Genomic DNA, 15,549 nt, shown 5'->3' with positions numbered 1-15,549 from the left:
GTAGATATAGTCCATGGAGTAAATAGATGAAAAGTTAGTGGAGAAGGGGGGAAAACTAGGAAAGGTACATGTAAACCAGAGAAAATATACAAGAGAAAAACATACAATATGCACTCTGTATATAGGTTTATATTATAAGGGACAATATATATAATTTGAGCATTAAGAAAATGAAACAAAAAATGAAGGAAATGTATAGGTCTATATGGATGGAGCTTAAGTGAGGAATATGCAGAAAAAAGGCAAAAATTAATAGGGAAAAAAAGAAAATGGATATAATCCAAGAGAAATAAAGAGAGAAAGAGAGAGATAACAGAGGGGAAGGAGGAGGAGGAGGAGGGGGGGGGGGGATATAGAAAAAGAGGGGAGGGATGGATGAAGAAAGAAAGAGAAAGAGAAGTGGAAAGGTGAAAGAGAAAAACAAGAGATTGAGCCCAGGTATTGATGGGTAATCCGTATTGCAAGACAAAACCGCTTATTAGATTGCGGCATAAGATAAGTCATAAATAAAACATTGCCTGGCAGGCCGGTGAAGTGGAGATCCTACAATGTGGTTTGACGCCCAATCTTGCCTTGTCCAGAAGACGAAAACTATCCAATGTAGCTGGGGAATCCTTTCACCTCCAGAAATATAGTGTTTTGGTATACTGCTTGGAGCAAGTATGTCCATCCTGTGCTTTTCTCCGTCAAGAATGAGCGTCAGAGTGCTACGCCGCTCAACAGTTGTTAAAGATAGCAAATTACATACAGTACTGTATTTATACATGGATAAGTAGATTTGGGTTTGTGACGTCCCATGTTACCGTGTGTAATTATGTTATAAGCATAATTTTCATTGACACTTATCCTGTTCAAAGACATGTTGTGCAGGACATAGTGGTGTGTTGTCATAATAGTCAAATACATCTTATTCTTTTATATAAGAAGTATTCTTGTTTCCACTTGAAAATTGGCAGGCAGGTTTAATTAACATCCAGTCCCTCCCATCTCAACAAGCTGACCACCCCTGCAGATGCAATGATTCAATCCGGTACTTCTAGCCTGCTCCACTGTGCAGGGTCCCTCACACTCCACAACGGGACACACACAAAATGACACACAGCTAACGCATGGAACAACCAGTGCACTCAATAATCCAAGACACACACACCCCCGTTTTCGTAATCGACCAATCCGGTTACAAGTGTACTACATTGCATCTCAGGTGTAAAAACACACAATAAGTCCACTACTGCGTTCATCACTCACTCGGCTTACCCATGTAAATCTAACTCATTCCCTCTCTCTCTCCATCCCTCTACAAGAAAACATTCTGATTTCATTGCATTAGTTGGACATACACACAAAATCCCCAATACCTGTATTCGCTCTGCTAAGTGGTAATTCCTGGCGTTTTTTTCCTCCCTCCCTCACCTTGCATCGCTCGCTCATCGAAGACCGGTTTGCGAGAGCTTTGCGAGAATCTCTCTCAATTACTAGGGCACGCATTCGTGCTCCGTTAAGCATCTTCCTCTCGCATTCCTCCATTCGGATATTCACTGGTATTCTATAACTGGACTAATATTCACATTCCAAGGGTACACAGGTAGGTCGAATCTGAATTTTCTCACTCTACCATCCATCATCTATTTTACTCTTTATTTCTTTTGCGAAATAACAAAAAATGTACATTATCAGATATTTTTGGAACAATTATTTATCGGGATTTCACACATACTGATATTAATTTGGACCTTTCCACTGAAAAATACTCCTGCAATGCTCAAGGTCTTCCTCCGCCGATTATTTCTTGTGTTGAAGCCTCGTTTATTAATCCCGGCTCTGGCAGAGCATATATAGCATTCCATTAAGAATGTCATTACTCGACATTCTTGTAGATTTCGCCATAGATTGGACAGAAGTGACCTTTTTTTTGCGAGCATACTTACGACAAGGACAGCTCTCCCCTTCCTCTTTCCGCCGCAAATTTTTTTTTCTTTCCTGGATTTTCATTCATAGAATCTTCTCTTCCGTTCGCCCACCCGATTCCTCAAGGAGGACGAGTTGGGAAACATTAGTTTTTCGATGAATGGGACGTAAGCCGATCCTGGATAAACATTTATTGAAATTCCTTGGCAAAACTCTTGCGGAATTGAGTTTCTTATTGCGGTGATCTGTGAAAGCGCTGCATCCGAGTATGATTTGAAATGCAGTGCTGCATGTTTCTGAATCCCAAGATGTTTTTAATTCATTTTGCAATGTTTATGTCAAACTTTATAAATCCAACCGTACAAGAGCTTATAAAGGTGGGTGATGTTAATTAATCAAATAATTAGTACTCTTCTTGAAATATAAGTTGTATGTACTAATTAACAAATTGAAGCAAGCATTTTCTTTTTTTACCATGATAACAAATCAATTTCATTAATTTACTATCAATTTGTGTGCTTGTCTTAGTATCCTTTTTAATGTGGGCGCGTCGTGTTCTAGTGGTTCTGACTCTCGCCTTTCAAACAGAAGGTCATGGGTTCGAATCCTAGCCGTGGCGTGTTTTCCTTCAGAAAGAAATTTATCCACACTGCTGCACTCGACTCGGGTGAGGTGAATGGGTACCCGGTAGGATTAATTCCTTGAATGAATGAGTGCTGAAAGGCAGCTTGAGCTAAAGCCGGGGTGATTATAATAATAATAATCCGCCTCTGAATAGATTGCTGTTAGATAGATTGCGCAGTATAAAAGTGCCTATTGTCATCATTATCATCACCAATGTGCATGCACATTGATGTAGGTATCTTTCATTCTTTTCTTGATACATTCTCGAGCTATTGTTTTTTTTGAGGGCTTCGATGAATATCAAAAGATCTACCAAAACAAAACCAAGGGGGTGGGAAGGAACAGATAAGGCAAATTAATAGGAGTTCAGAAGAAAATTTCTGAATGTTGGTTTAAAAGTCTAAGGACTTTGGCAAGATTTCAGGCCACCAGGAAAGCTATTCCATATACTCGGTCCTCAATATCTATTGTAGTAAAGCATATCTTAGAAACCACCTGTATACTAAACCACCTGTCCACAAGGCAAGAACCAATTCGCTACTACTAGGGACTTGATATTCAATTCTGCTCAAATGGAGTTCCTATAGGAATACACACATTGAAAACCTACCCATAAAGACCTCTTACCGTGTTAGCTTTCAGCTGTCTTTCTAGTTTTCCTTCGATTACTGTGGAACTTTTTCTTAGCTGATCATAGACTACAAATAAATCTATCTTTACGTAAAAACAATGTCTGAAACAAAAAAGAAAAACACTTTGTTTCTTTTGAGCAGTCTTTGTAGTTTTCCTTTGGCTTCTGTGGAATTTAGTTTCTCTTTGGAGCAATCTCTTGAGGTTAACCAGTCTATAATGACCACAAACAAACTGTATTTCATGTTTCCTTCGAGCAGTCTTTTCAGTAGGTGGTTTCAAACTGCCTCGATCACAAGAATCCCCATTAAATTACGAGAACTTTTTAAGGCTAAAAAATACCCGTTAATTATTCCTGCATTCACACCGCCCCGAAACACATCCTTCGGGATAAGTTCCCGAAGTTACGAGCATGCGCAATATGGTCTGATAAGCAGGCAAGGCGCGAGATTCAAAATCACTAGCCCAGCAGCCACCCACGCCGCCGCGCCCAATGACACGCTGGGCTAAAAGTTCCCGTAATTTGCTTTCACATTGCCAAAATACCTGCGACCTTGGAAAAATCCCCACAAAAGTTCTCGTAATTTCGCCAAGTACCTACTATTTAGCGGGTATTTTCTTTTTGGGAAATTACGCGTAGTTTGCTTTCACATTACCAAAATACCTGGTATTTTCTGATCGGGGTAAATTTCCCGATCAGAGAATACCTGGAACTGGCGAACTTCGAGGCAGTCTAAAACCACCTATTTTTTATTCGAGTTCTTAGAAACATGGATTCTCAGTGGATTATAGACATTGGATTATTGCAACCTGTCCATGAAGAGAACTTTAGTGTTTCGTCCTAGCAGTTTTGTATTTTTTCTCCTGAATTCTGAGGAATGTGGTTTATCATCACTTAATGATTTTGAGGCATACCTGTCCATAAACACCTCTTTTAATGCCTCTTTTTAGCAGTTTTCCTCTGGATTTTGTGAAATGTAATTCCTTATTCGAGTATACCCTTGATTAAGGTAAACCTGTCTATAAGTGATCACCAGTCCACAAAGACTCTGTTTCATCTTTCTTTTTAACAGTCTATATTGGTTTTAAACATTATTGTTTCTTTAATTCTGTGGAATGTGGTTTATCATTGGATCATATACACTTCTGATTATAAACCTGTCTGTAATGCCCACCTGTACATATAAAATATATTTTACACAACTATGGAGTGTTTTTAGGTGTCACTTTAGCTAGGCTATAAATCATACTTGGAAGAAAAAGAATGTGCATTACTTATGTTTACATCAATATTTATATTATATTGGATGGCTCAGAATGGAATACCAGAAAATATTCCAAGAGTTTGGGCAAATATTCCATAAATCTCAGATGAGTGGAATATTGGCCCCAACCAGTGAAATGTTTCGGTATTCAATGAAATATAACCAATGTAATTATTATTATCTATCCCCCAGAAAAAAGAGGGAGAAATTCGATGGGGCAAGTCGTGTCACTTACCACATGGCATCATCACTTCATAAGATTAAATTTGATCATTGAAATGTGACTTTAATATGTGCAGTTCATTATGAAGTCATTGAGAATCATTGTGGTCTATGCTGTACATATCACATTGCATTCATTGTTATACACGTTGTCTATTTCACGCATTGGCACATGCACACTAGAATACGGTCTCACATCGAAGAGCAAGATTTGTTGGAGCCTATGGGATATTCATTAGATTTTGGTCCTTTTGGGGATACACTCTGGTATTGGAACAGGTAATTGATGCAGACCAAAATATGCGTTTTTTCATTCATAGCTAAAACACTCGATATAGATACTATTTGCTCTTACTCCACATCTAAGGTAGATGTGTGGTCCCATGTGTGCCTTTACGTGTTCAGTTTCTGTGAACATCAGTAAAACTCCCCCCTTGCTTAAATATTTGTTGGTCTATGCATACTGTTAAAAAGAACATCATACTTTCTTGTAAATCTAGCACTAATAGAAATCATTATTTCTTGAAATAATTATGGAATATATTCCCCTCAAGGATTTCAGAAATAAACATGTAGGAGCCAGTAAAATGCATTCATTTCATTTGATCATTAGACCGCCTCGAAGTTCGCCAGTTCCAGGTATTCTCTGATCATGAAATTTACCCCGATCAGAAAATACCAGGTATTTTGGTAATGTGAAAGCAAACTACGCGTAATCTCCGCGAAAGAAAATACCCACTAAATAGTAGGTACTTGGCGAAATTATGAGAACTTTCGTGGGGATTTTTCCAAGGTCGCAGGTATTTTGGCAATGTGAAAGCAAATTACGGGAACTTTTATCCCAGCGTGTCGTTGGGCGCGACGGCGTGGGTGGCTGCTGGGCTAGTGATTTTGAATCTCCCGCCTTGCCTGCTTATCAGACCACACTGCGCATGCTCGTAACTTCGGGAACTTATCCCGAAGGATGTGTTTCGGGGCGGTGTGAATGCAGGAATAATTAACGGGTATTTTTTAGCCTTAAAAAGTTCTCGTAATTTAACGGGGATTCTTGTGATCGAGGCGGTTTGAAACCGCCTAATTATTTTATTCAATATACTCTGTATACATTAGGGACCACCCACGTCCTAGAGGTAAAAAATAATTATGGAGCATACAGAGAAAGGCTTATTTGCATCAGAAAAAAAATTGCTGCACCCCACCTACCTGTTTTATCATTAATCACTTCATTATGATGAATGTATTTTTTTCATGAGCCATGTTAGATTGCATAATTGAATTGACAGTTTTGAACCAAAAGTCGCAATATGATATGCCATGTTCACATGGTGCAATTCATACATTACTATTAGACCTTCGACCTATTGCAGTTGTTCTAACTAGCTATCTAACTTTCTTATCATACCTCAGATTTTGATTTTTTTTTCCATTTCATACTTTTTTTTGTTAACAATCACATTAATATGATAATAGGATGAACACATTTAGAGAACATTACATGTATTTTCTATAAATGCATTATTCTATTATATATTGTCTGTTTTTATCAGTATACTCCGAGTCCTCAATCTGTAGGCATTGCATCATATGCAACTAGGTTAAACCCTCTGGCCATGATATCATTTGTCTTGCTAAATCCAAATGGAATTATTTGATATCTCATTAAATTAAAGTTTACACAACTGTCTGAGTAAGTAGGTTAGGGTCATGATGTTGAAAGTTTGATACATATATTTTTATTACCTGAGTTGAATTTTTCTCTTATACATTCCGTCCCAGAAAAAACGAAACCGAGATTTAGCGATCATTTATCATTACTTGATCATAAATAAAATAGGCAAATGACCTACCAATGTAAAGCTTAAAATCTCCTCTTTCATCTGATATTACTTAGATCATTTTTCATTCACGCATGAGTGAGCAAAAACAATTTGAAGAAAGGATACCAAAAACTCATTTGGCGGGGGGTATCTGGGTTTCAAAGAGAAAACCACATTTCTGAAAAGTTCAATATCTGCTCTTTAATTTGGTACCTCAATTACAGAAAATGGTCAAGAAATAAAAAAGTTCTGGTCATTTGAAATAAGGCTTGTATTTCCATAATTTCATGAGATAAACGAGTTTTCACCGGTTTCCTACAGAAGCTTTCGCAAGGTGAACAAAAGATTTAATGCATGGCTGATCGTCAACAAAACGAAGTGTCGAGTGAGTTTGAAAGCCAGCCTGGAGAACCTCTTCATTTTATGAAATTATTGAAATTCAAGCCTTATTTCAAATGACCAGAACTTTGTTATTTCTTGACCATTTTCTGTAATTTAGGTATCAAATTAAAGAGGAGATATTGAACTTTTCAAAAATGTGGTTTTCTTTTTGAAACCCAGATACCCCCCGCCAAATGAGTTTTTGATATCCTTCCTTCAAATTGCATTTGCTCACTCATGCGTGAATGAAAAATGATCTAAGTAATATCAGATGAAAGAGGAGATTTTAAGCTTTACATTGGTAGGTCATTTGCCTATTTTATTTATGATTAAGTAATGATAAATGATCGCTAAATCTCGGTTTCGTTTTTTCTGGGACGCACTGTATATAACAGGTACAGTCAGTAGCATGCTGATTACTGGATTCTGTAGTTTCTTTAGTCTCTCATTTTTAAAAGAAACATCCCCCTCTAAAAAGTCCATATTTTATTGTTCGAAACAAATCCTCCAAATATTTGTTTTGCCCAACGTTGGCCCGGCAGCCACTGCGCAGCGCCATATCGACATAAGCTCTATCCTTTGTATTGTTGAATGCCAAACAGGGTAGCAGCAATGCCCATCTTTTAAAGTCTTTTGGTCTGACGCGGCCGAGGCTTGAACTCCTTGCCTCCCGGTTGTGAGACGGACGCTGTACCAACCGAGTCAACACACTGGTAGATTTGATCCCATAATGTCAAGCTTACTTGAAATGGTGGATCATGAATGTTCTCTGGCCCTTTATATGTATATGTCTGAAAGCAATTTATTTGTGATTATGGATAACAAATTTTCAGCTTTGTTTGGACTTGAATACAGAGAACATTGCATATGCCAATTCCATAAAATAATCAACCTCCTAGCCTGTCCGCCCCACCCCATTTCGAAGTCCCAAGCTATGATTATTTGAACGCATTGACCTAGGTTACTTTCATTGATCATAGAATTGAATGAATTATTTTAAGCCATCAAACTGTTATGATATGGCGTGGAGCTAAGTGGCCTAGTGGTTTAGTCTCCGGACTTTGAAACAGAGGGCCGTGGGTTCAAATCCCAGCCATGGTGTAATTTCCTTCAACAAGGAATTCATCCACATTGTGCTGCACTCAACACAGGTGAGGTAAATGGGTACCGGCAGGAAGCAATTCCTCAAAAAGCTGTGTGCACCTGAATAGGTAGCCTAGCTTAGCTGTGTAATAATAATAGCAGGGCCCGCTGGGAAAACAGTTTTTGGAACTGAAGTGGCTACCCTGGGTAAATATACCGTTATTATTATTATCATTATTATTATTATTATTATATGGATAAGTTTGTTTACTACCCCATGTCTTACATGCATTGGGATTACAGACATATTTTATGATTAAAAACATATTTTTTATGGGCATCTGTTAGTTCGCACCCTGCAGTTGTGCCTAAAGCCATCTGGAGCATTATCATTTTTTGTATGTGATAATACAGCCTTAAAGAGAAGCCCGAGGTGATGATGTCAGCTTGGATTTTATAAAAACCGAAAAATGAGAAACATGAAGGTTTGCAAAAATCCAACAAAGAATAAGAAAGGTATTGATTTTCAACTAGTCATTTTATGATATCTTATGTTACCACCCATTAGGTTGTACAATATTAATTCTATAACATGTAGTTTTCTCATAGATTTGAAAATTAGTTCACTCATCTTTGAACCACAAGGTCTGGGGTCATATCGTACCACAAATTTCACATCCATTGGCAACGCAGTTATCAACAAGTGCCATGCATGTGGAATAGTCATCCGGTAGTGCAGCTTTAAGTTCTGTCTAGATAAATAAATAATAGGATTTGTATAGTGCACGTATCCACCTTGCTAGGTGCTCAATGTGCTCCTACATTACCCCTGCTAAGCTAGCCTACCGATTCTTCCTGCCGGTACCCATTTACCTCACCTGGGACGAGTGCAGCACAGTGTGGATAAATTTCTTGCTGAAGGTAAACACGCCATGGCTAGGATTCGAACCCACGGCCCTCTGTTTGAAAGGCGGAATTCAGAACCACTAGACCACCTAATCATATTCATACATGTAATTAATTTGGCATGCAGAATCAAACGATCCTTTGCGTGTTAGTGTGGCTTAAAGTTTGCGCCTGTCCATAATAAGAAATGAGACATAAATTTATTTTCACTCTCCCCCAACTAAAAAAATATTCATATTGCATCTTGCATTCAAGATCTAATGCCGATTCTTTCCGCTCACATAGCAGCACGTTTTGTGCAGTAGTGCAGCTTTAGTTTCTCGCCTGTCAATAATATTCATAATCCATCTTGCATATATCGTGTAATTCCCATCCTTATCCCCATCTCCAAGCCACACAGTGACGTTTTCTAAGACGTTTCGTGCGTGGTGCAAGTGGGTGGGAGTCGTTCACGCTTTGTGGTTCTAAGGATCACGTTATGGTATTTGACTAAACCTTCATAATTGAATTTAGGAGCATAGATGATGTCTATTGGATGAAAGGAGGAGCAGCGTCGCCTTAGATGCGTTCAGCCGTACTTAAATGGTGGCCAGAGACTGAACTCATCCTGCTCAAAATTATGATGGATGTCTATATATCACCATGTGTGATATATATATATATTCCACAGTATGATAATGTCTGTGTAATAGTCGAATTTATATTGGATGTATACATGTACGTTTCATAATTTAGTCACATTGTGTGATAATGTGCATTTGACACTTACTATCAGAATTCTCTTCAGTAATGCAGTATAATTACCCTGGCTTAAGCAGTATAGTTACATGCAAATGTGGTGTTTCAGGGAATGAATTCCAACTTGGGCCCTGTTTTACAAAGAGTTACGATTGATCCGATCAAACGGAACTCTCTGGAAACCTATCAGTGTCAAAATTTTTTCTGCGAAAAATTTGTACAAGGTCCTTTTTATGCATAGAGAAGCGCCGTGAATTTTCAAGAAAACAATGAATGCATGAATATACATCACAGCTAGAAAATATTTCGAACAAACATGTGTAATAAATTTTGATGTTGCTGGCCGTCCATAGTTGCGATTGATCTGATCAATCGTAACTTTTTTTACAACAGGGCCCAGGTCTCCCATTTATTTCACCTGGGTTGAGTGCAGCACAAATGCACAGTATGGACAATTTCTTGCTCGAGGAAATTCCCACCCAGAGTGTGATTTGAATCCACGACCCTCTGATTAAGAGACCCGGGTCATAATCACTACACCCTCCTTTGTAAGAGCAGTTCTAATTGGCCGATAGTTGGTCCTTGCAACACAATGCTTTTAGTAACAATGATCTTGATTAACGGCTGTCATTTTGCAATTGATTAACAAGCTTTTGTTCTAAGTGCCCAGGTTCAGAAACAGATATTAAAGTACTGACGTTTGAAAAATACTTATGTTAAACTGACTTCCAGCATTACTGACAATGCTACATTTGACTAGCATTGGTAGAAGGACGCACGTGGGCAATTCATGATATATACTGCCTACTTGATAAGCTATTGAGAAATGGATACATGACAATTGACGCTATAATTAGTGGCAGAGGAGGAGAAATTAGGTCTGAAAACGTTTCGTCCTTGGCCAACACAAAGGAAGTCGTGAATTCATATCTGAGATATTACTGTGATGAATGGCCAATGCACTGAGCATGTGTATACCATACACCACTGCTGGATCGAGGGGGGGGGGCAAAGCCAGCCCGTGCCCCCCTTTTGAGAGGTACAAATAAAATTTGTAATGTAAAAATGCTGTTGAAACAGAAGTGTGCCCCCCCTCCCTTTTTGTAAGTGAAGACTTTTTTGTGGACAAATTGTCCTTATATTTTGTTGGAAACCCTTTTTTTCTGCTTGTCAAAGTTTTACTCGGGGGGAAAATGTCCCCCCTCCTTTTGGAAAATCCTGGATCCGCCCCTGCCATACATCCAATTTCCCACTCGTATTTATGTCATGGCTCATGGCAGTGTTTATTGTGATTAAAAAGGATTGGATTATTAGTACACTATTAAAAACTATGGTTTCTGGATGATGTTGAAATATAGATTTAGAAGATCTGTTTTTCATTACTGTACCAATTTTATGCTGTTTGCAAATATTCTGAAGCTATATTTAAAATTTTAAAGCTATTTACATTTATCAATTTTTTAAGCTATTAAAAAAATACTTCTGTAGTAGCGATATGAGCATCTTGGATGTTTTCCCTTCATAAAACAACACCATTCTTCTTATTATTATTATTATCATTATTTTAATCTTATAAAAGCCATGTAAACATGGGAAACAAACATTAAAATATACTTCACTCCACCGTTTCCTTTACAAATGCACATTTTTTTAAGAAAAACCACATATACATTTGAATCTAAAACATTTCTGATTTTTAGTACTTTAGTTGGAATGTACTGCTTCTTCCACAAGATCTGTTGCTTCATCATTTTCTTCTTAAACAGTTGTCTATTCCTAAAGGTTGCTATTAAAACCCAAGCTAACTTAATTTACAATCGTCAAGGTTCTCTAATGAATTCCTCTTTAATGCCTCTTTTACCAGATTTTCTGTCAAAAACCTTCAACATCGCTGCTGAATTCTGGGAGGGTAATGGTTCAACCAAATGTCACTTCATTTGTTGAATTTGGAAAGATCAGCTGTTTTTCTGCAAAAGAAGTTCTCTCGTAACCTTTCGTAACTTAATTCAGCTAGTTGAATCGCTATCTGCAGATGGCAGTGAACTTAAGTCAAATTGGCCACCTGTTTGTCGAAGGGGAGCGAGCGTTTTCTATAAAATGGGAGGGGATGTGGGAGGGGTAATAGACTTACAGGGGAGGCTTTCTTAAAGTATTTGAATAATCAGTAAATTCTCATTTTTTAGTAACTCCTGTATTTTGTCAAAGCGGAGTGAGGGTTTTCTATGAGTGAAAGTGGGGCAGGTAATAGACTTGCAGGGGAGATTTCTAAAAGTATTTATACAAATTTTAAGAAGGTTATGCTTTTTCTAAGAGGGGAAATTGATAGTGGGGTCTGGCTACAGTGTACCATCAGAAATGACAATTGTCACTTTTTGTTCTGTTCCCTGTGAAAACCTGCTGGTTTAGTTAAAAAAGAATGTTTTTCTCACATTGTTTTACTCTCAGTCCATGCTTGAAGGGGTGGAAAGGTGAAGTTACAGGTTTGAGGTTAGCACTGAAATGTACTAAAATTAGCCCTCAAAACATGACATTTCTCATCCAAGCTTATTGTCATTACTTGGAGGAAGAGGGAAAATAACATGTTTAAAGTTAAAGAAAATCCTTTAGGTGATGTTTGGCAAAGAAAAACTGAACGACAACTCAGAAAAAGAAGATATCAGTCTGTACATTGGCCTACATATATATTAATACCTGAGATTCATTGTATTGTAACTCGGTATCATTTTTCATTAGTAATTTATTTGTTATCGAACAATGAATGAGTCAGTCCCCCAGAAAAAATGACCAGTCATCTTGTTTTCAAATTTAATCTTTGATTATTAGAGTCAAGTATTGGCTTGTCCCTTAATTGGGGCACCTAGTGTAGAGAGTGATTATCAAAGCTTATATGACTAGAAACTTCATATGATATCCAATATCGTGTTAATTTGGTACCAGATAGGAGAAAATCAAATTTCGTCAGTGCCACTCGGATTTCAATTGATCCTTAATTTTTCTCCACAAAGGGGTCGGCGGACATCAAAGGTCCAGTGTTGGTAATCATTATGATTTGTACACTAGCTGCAAATTGGCAATTTTCAAAGGCCGGCCCACATTGTTATGACTTGTTTCCTGTAATCTCATATTTCATAGGTGTTTTTATTGTGACAGTATATGATTAGAATTGAGTATCCAGCCTTTTTTTTGTTAGCCTGGCCATTTGACTAATTCAGTTTATATCTAAATATGCATTATTGCGTTTCATGCTTCCCACGTCCTATGGTAATGTGTAAATCCAGACACCATTTTGGTGCCCATTTCATTCCTGGGTTGAGAGAGGCAAATTCACATCTTGTTAACCTACATTCTGCATTTAGATCATTAAGATGGAAATTATCTGTACTTTAAGATGCTCTTCAAATAATGTAACTAGGGGCGTGTTTCACAAAGATTTAGTGGTGTCTAAAAGTTGCACTTAAGTTCGCAGTAGCGTGTGGTATGAATTGCATCGCTTCACTGAGCAAATCGTGCTTAGGGGGACGCTTGTTACTGTGTATTATTCAGTCAATTTTCATGTTAAATATAACATGCATGTCACCACTTTTGAGTGGTGATATGCATGTTGTATTTAACTTAAAAGTATAACTTTAAGTCACACTTTCTCATTTGCAAAACACCCCAGATCATCTCGAAACCACTTTATTGATATAAATAAGAAATAAAAATCAGTATTCATTGAGTTAATAGCCAACTCCATCACCTGATGCTGCTAAAATCTATCTTCGACCCGATAATCACTAACCCAGAAATGTCTTTGCAATTTTACCCTTCCTGTGTTTTAATGGTGGCAGCGGTGGGATGGTTTAGGGGCAAATGTCAAGTTTCTACCTCAACTCTCTTCTGAAATGTGACTATTGCCCCAGATTAATATGTCATTCGATTAAAACAGAAAGAGGCCCAACCGTAAATTTGCAGTTGAACACATTTTATTGAAAATCAAGATTTTGTTTCTTTTTTATTTCTCTATGTAATCAATAAAATTATTCAATATTGTTTGCATTCGCTATTAATACATGTTGTAACCTGTCTTTTCTCACTCTGAACAATGGTAAGTCGCAACTGAAATTTCTGATGGAATACTTTGCTTCTAATTGCTTTTTTCTTATCAATATGACAAACATGAAAATACTTTTATACGATTTAACTTATTTGCGTGACAATTGATCTATGAAGTATGTTACTTATTTTCAACTATATATTATCTTTATATTTTTTCTTTGAATTTTCAGATTCTGCTTTTGGTCATCCAACAACTCGGAATGAACTATATTTGCATCTGATTTTAGTGGATTTTTTGTGAATTCAAGTGATTTATCTTTTGGAGTCGAGTGTGAACCAAGGAATTTGTTTATAAATACAAAGGCATATAGTGTGTGTATCAGGAACCATTTTGGAGACTGAAGATAGCAACCGTTTCCTGGCAGTGGACTTCTTTTTAGCGTTGCCTTTCTGAGGATTTCTTAGTGATCAGTGGCCTCGAGGTTTTATACAGCTAGTCTTGATGGCCGGATGAGAGCGAACGTTGCTGGACTGGATGATTAGCAAGCTGCGCCCAGGAACGGAGTGGAAACATGGCATGCAACGTGTGGTGGATGTTGTTGATGTTGCTGAGTTGCTATTTGTGGAATGGAACACACTCACAAGGTAGGACACACAATTCGTTCATTTTGTCAGAGAGGGGAAAAGAGGGAGAGAGGGAAAGAAAGGGAGGGGGGGGGGAGATTGAAAACAGGGGAAACATTGGGAAGAGAGATGGGAAGAGATGGAAAGAGAGGAAAAGATAGGGAAAGAGGGGCAAAGAAAGTGGAAAGGGAGGGAAAGTTGGGTAAAGAGATGGAAAGAGAGTAGGAGCGAGTTGAAGCAGAAGGGGGGGGGGGATGGAGAAAAGACAGAAAGAAAGAGGTAAGAAAGTGGAAGAGTAAAAGACAAAAAATGCAATATATTTGTTTACTGATAGTGTATTACAAGCTGAGACAGAAGGAGATCATGGTATCAGTAAACAGTGCACTCTGGTCGACTCAGATAATTGTATACTCAAGGGGGTTAACAAATTGTCCTTATTTTTGTGCCTAAAATTGTGATTTGACCTTTTAGGTGGAAGGTTCAAAATTACCTTTTTTGCACTGAACTATGTCAGAACTGTAAGCGAACAGAAGTAAACACTTTGGTATTTCGAAGGAATCTCGTATTGTTCATTAATGCTGATGAAAATGGACTTTTTATCTGAATCAAGGATTAAACACACATAGGTTAGAAATGTCGAAACTTATATATTACCTACTGACCTGTGACTGGGAGATAGAATTGCTTTGTACATGTATGCTCCATATATTCCAAATATGCTCCATATATTCCAAGAAGTATTAGGTAAATTAGGTTAACAGACAGAGGGAGGGAATGGGTTTGGAGTGGGATGAAAAAAACAACAACGTGCAGATGCAGAGATAGAAAGAAACAGAGAGATACAGAGAGAGGAAATGTGAGTGCAAGAGAAAGAGAGAGAGAAAGAATAAAATACTGAAATACAACAAGTTAGAAAGGAAATAGGATTGATATTGAGTGGGCATCAGACAAATGAGTGAAAAAGAGTAAAAGATATGTATGAAGGAAAATCAAAAGAAGATATGAAGATAAAGTGAGACGAAGGGAGAGAGAGGGTGAAAGGAGGAAGAGGTGGAGATAAATAGATGAAATGTTAGTAAAACAGACTGTGAGCAAGAGAATAGAGAGAGATCGATACAACTTTTGAAGGTATACATCACCTCTTTTAAGTAATATCAAGCAAAGCCAGAAGGCACTGACTGTGTTCGGATTATGCAACCCCACCAAGACCTCCAAACACAAATAACGAAGATGCTTGACCACCACTGCGAGACAACTAATGAATTAAAGAGGTCAAGGTATGGCAGGCAGTCGGTCAGTCTCTGGGCCCTTTG

At 37.8% G+C, this 15,549-nt stretch overlaps 1 long non-coding RNA gene across 1 annotated transcript; it reads left to right on the top strand.

Moving 5' to 3' along the window:
• The first annotated feature begins 1,329 nt into the window (after positions 1–1,329).
• LOC121420742 lies at positions 1,330–14,245 on the top strand. The gene is made up of 2 exons (XR_005970815.1): positions 1,330–1,585; positions 13,843–14,245. It is a non-coding gene; the product is annotated as an uncharacterized LOC121420742 (long non-coding RNA).
• The last annotated feature ends 1,304 nt before the right edge of the window (positions 14,246–15,549 follow it).

The sequence above is a fragment of the Lytechinus variegatus genome, chromosome 8, assembly GCF_018143015.1.
Source record: "Lytechinus variegatus isolate NC3 chromosome 8, Lvar_3.0, whole genome shotgun sequence".
Classification (NCBI taxonomy): domain Eukaryota; kingdom Metazoa; phylum Echinodermata; class Echinoidea; order Temnopleuroida; family Toxopneustidae; genus Lytechinus; species Lytechinus variegatus.
Note: the sequence above shows the minus strand (reverse complement) of the source record. Positions and strands in the feature narration are given on the sequence as shown.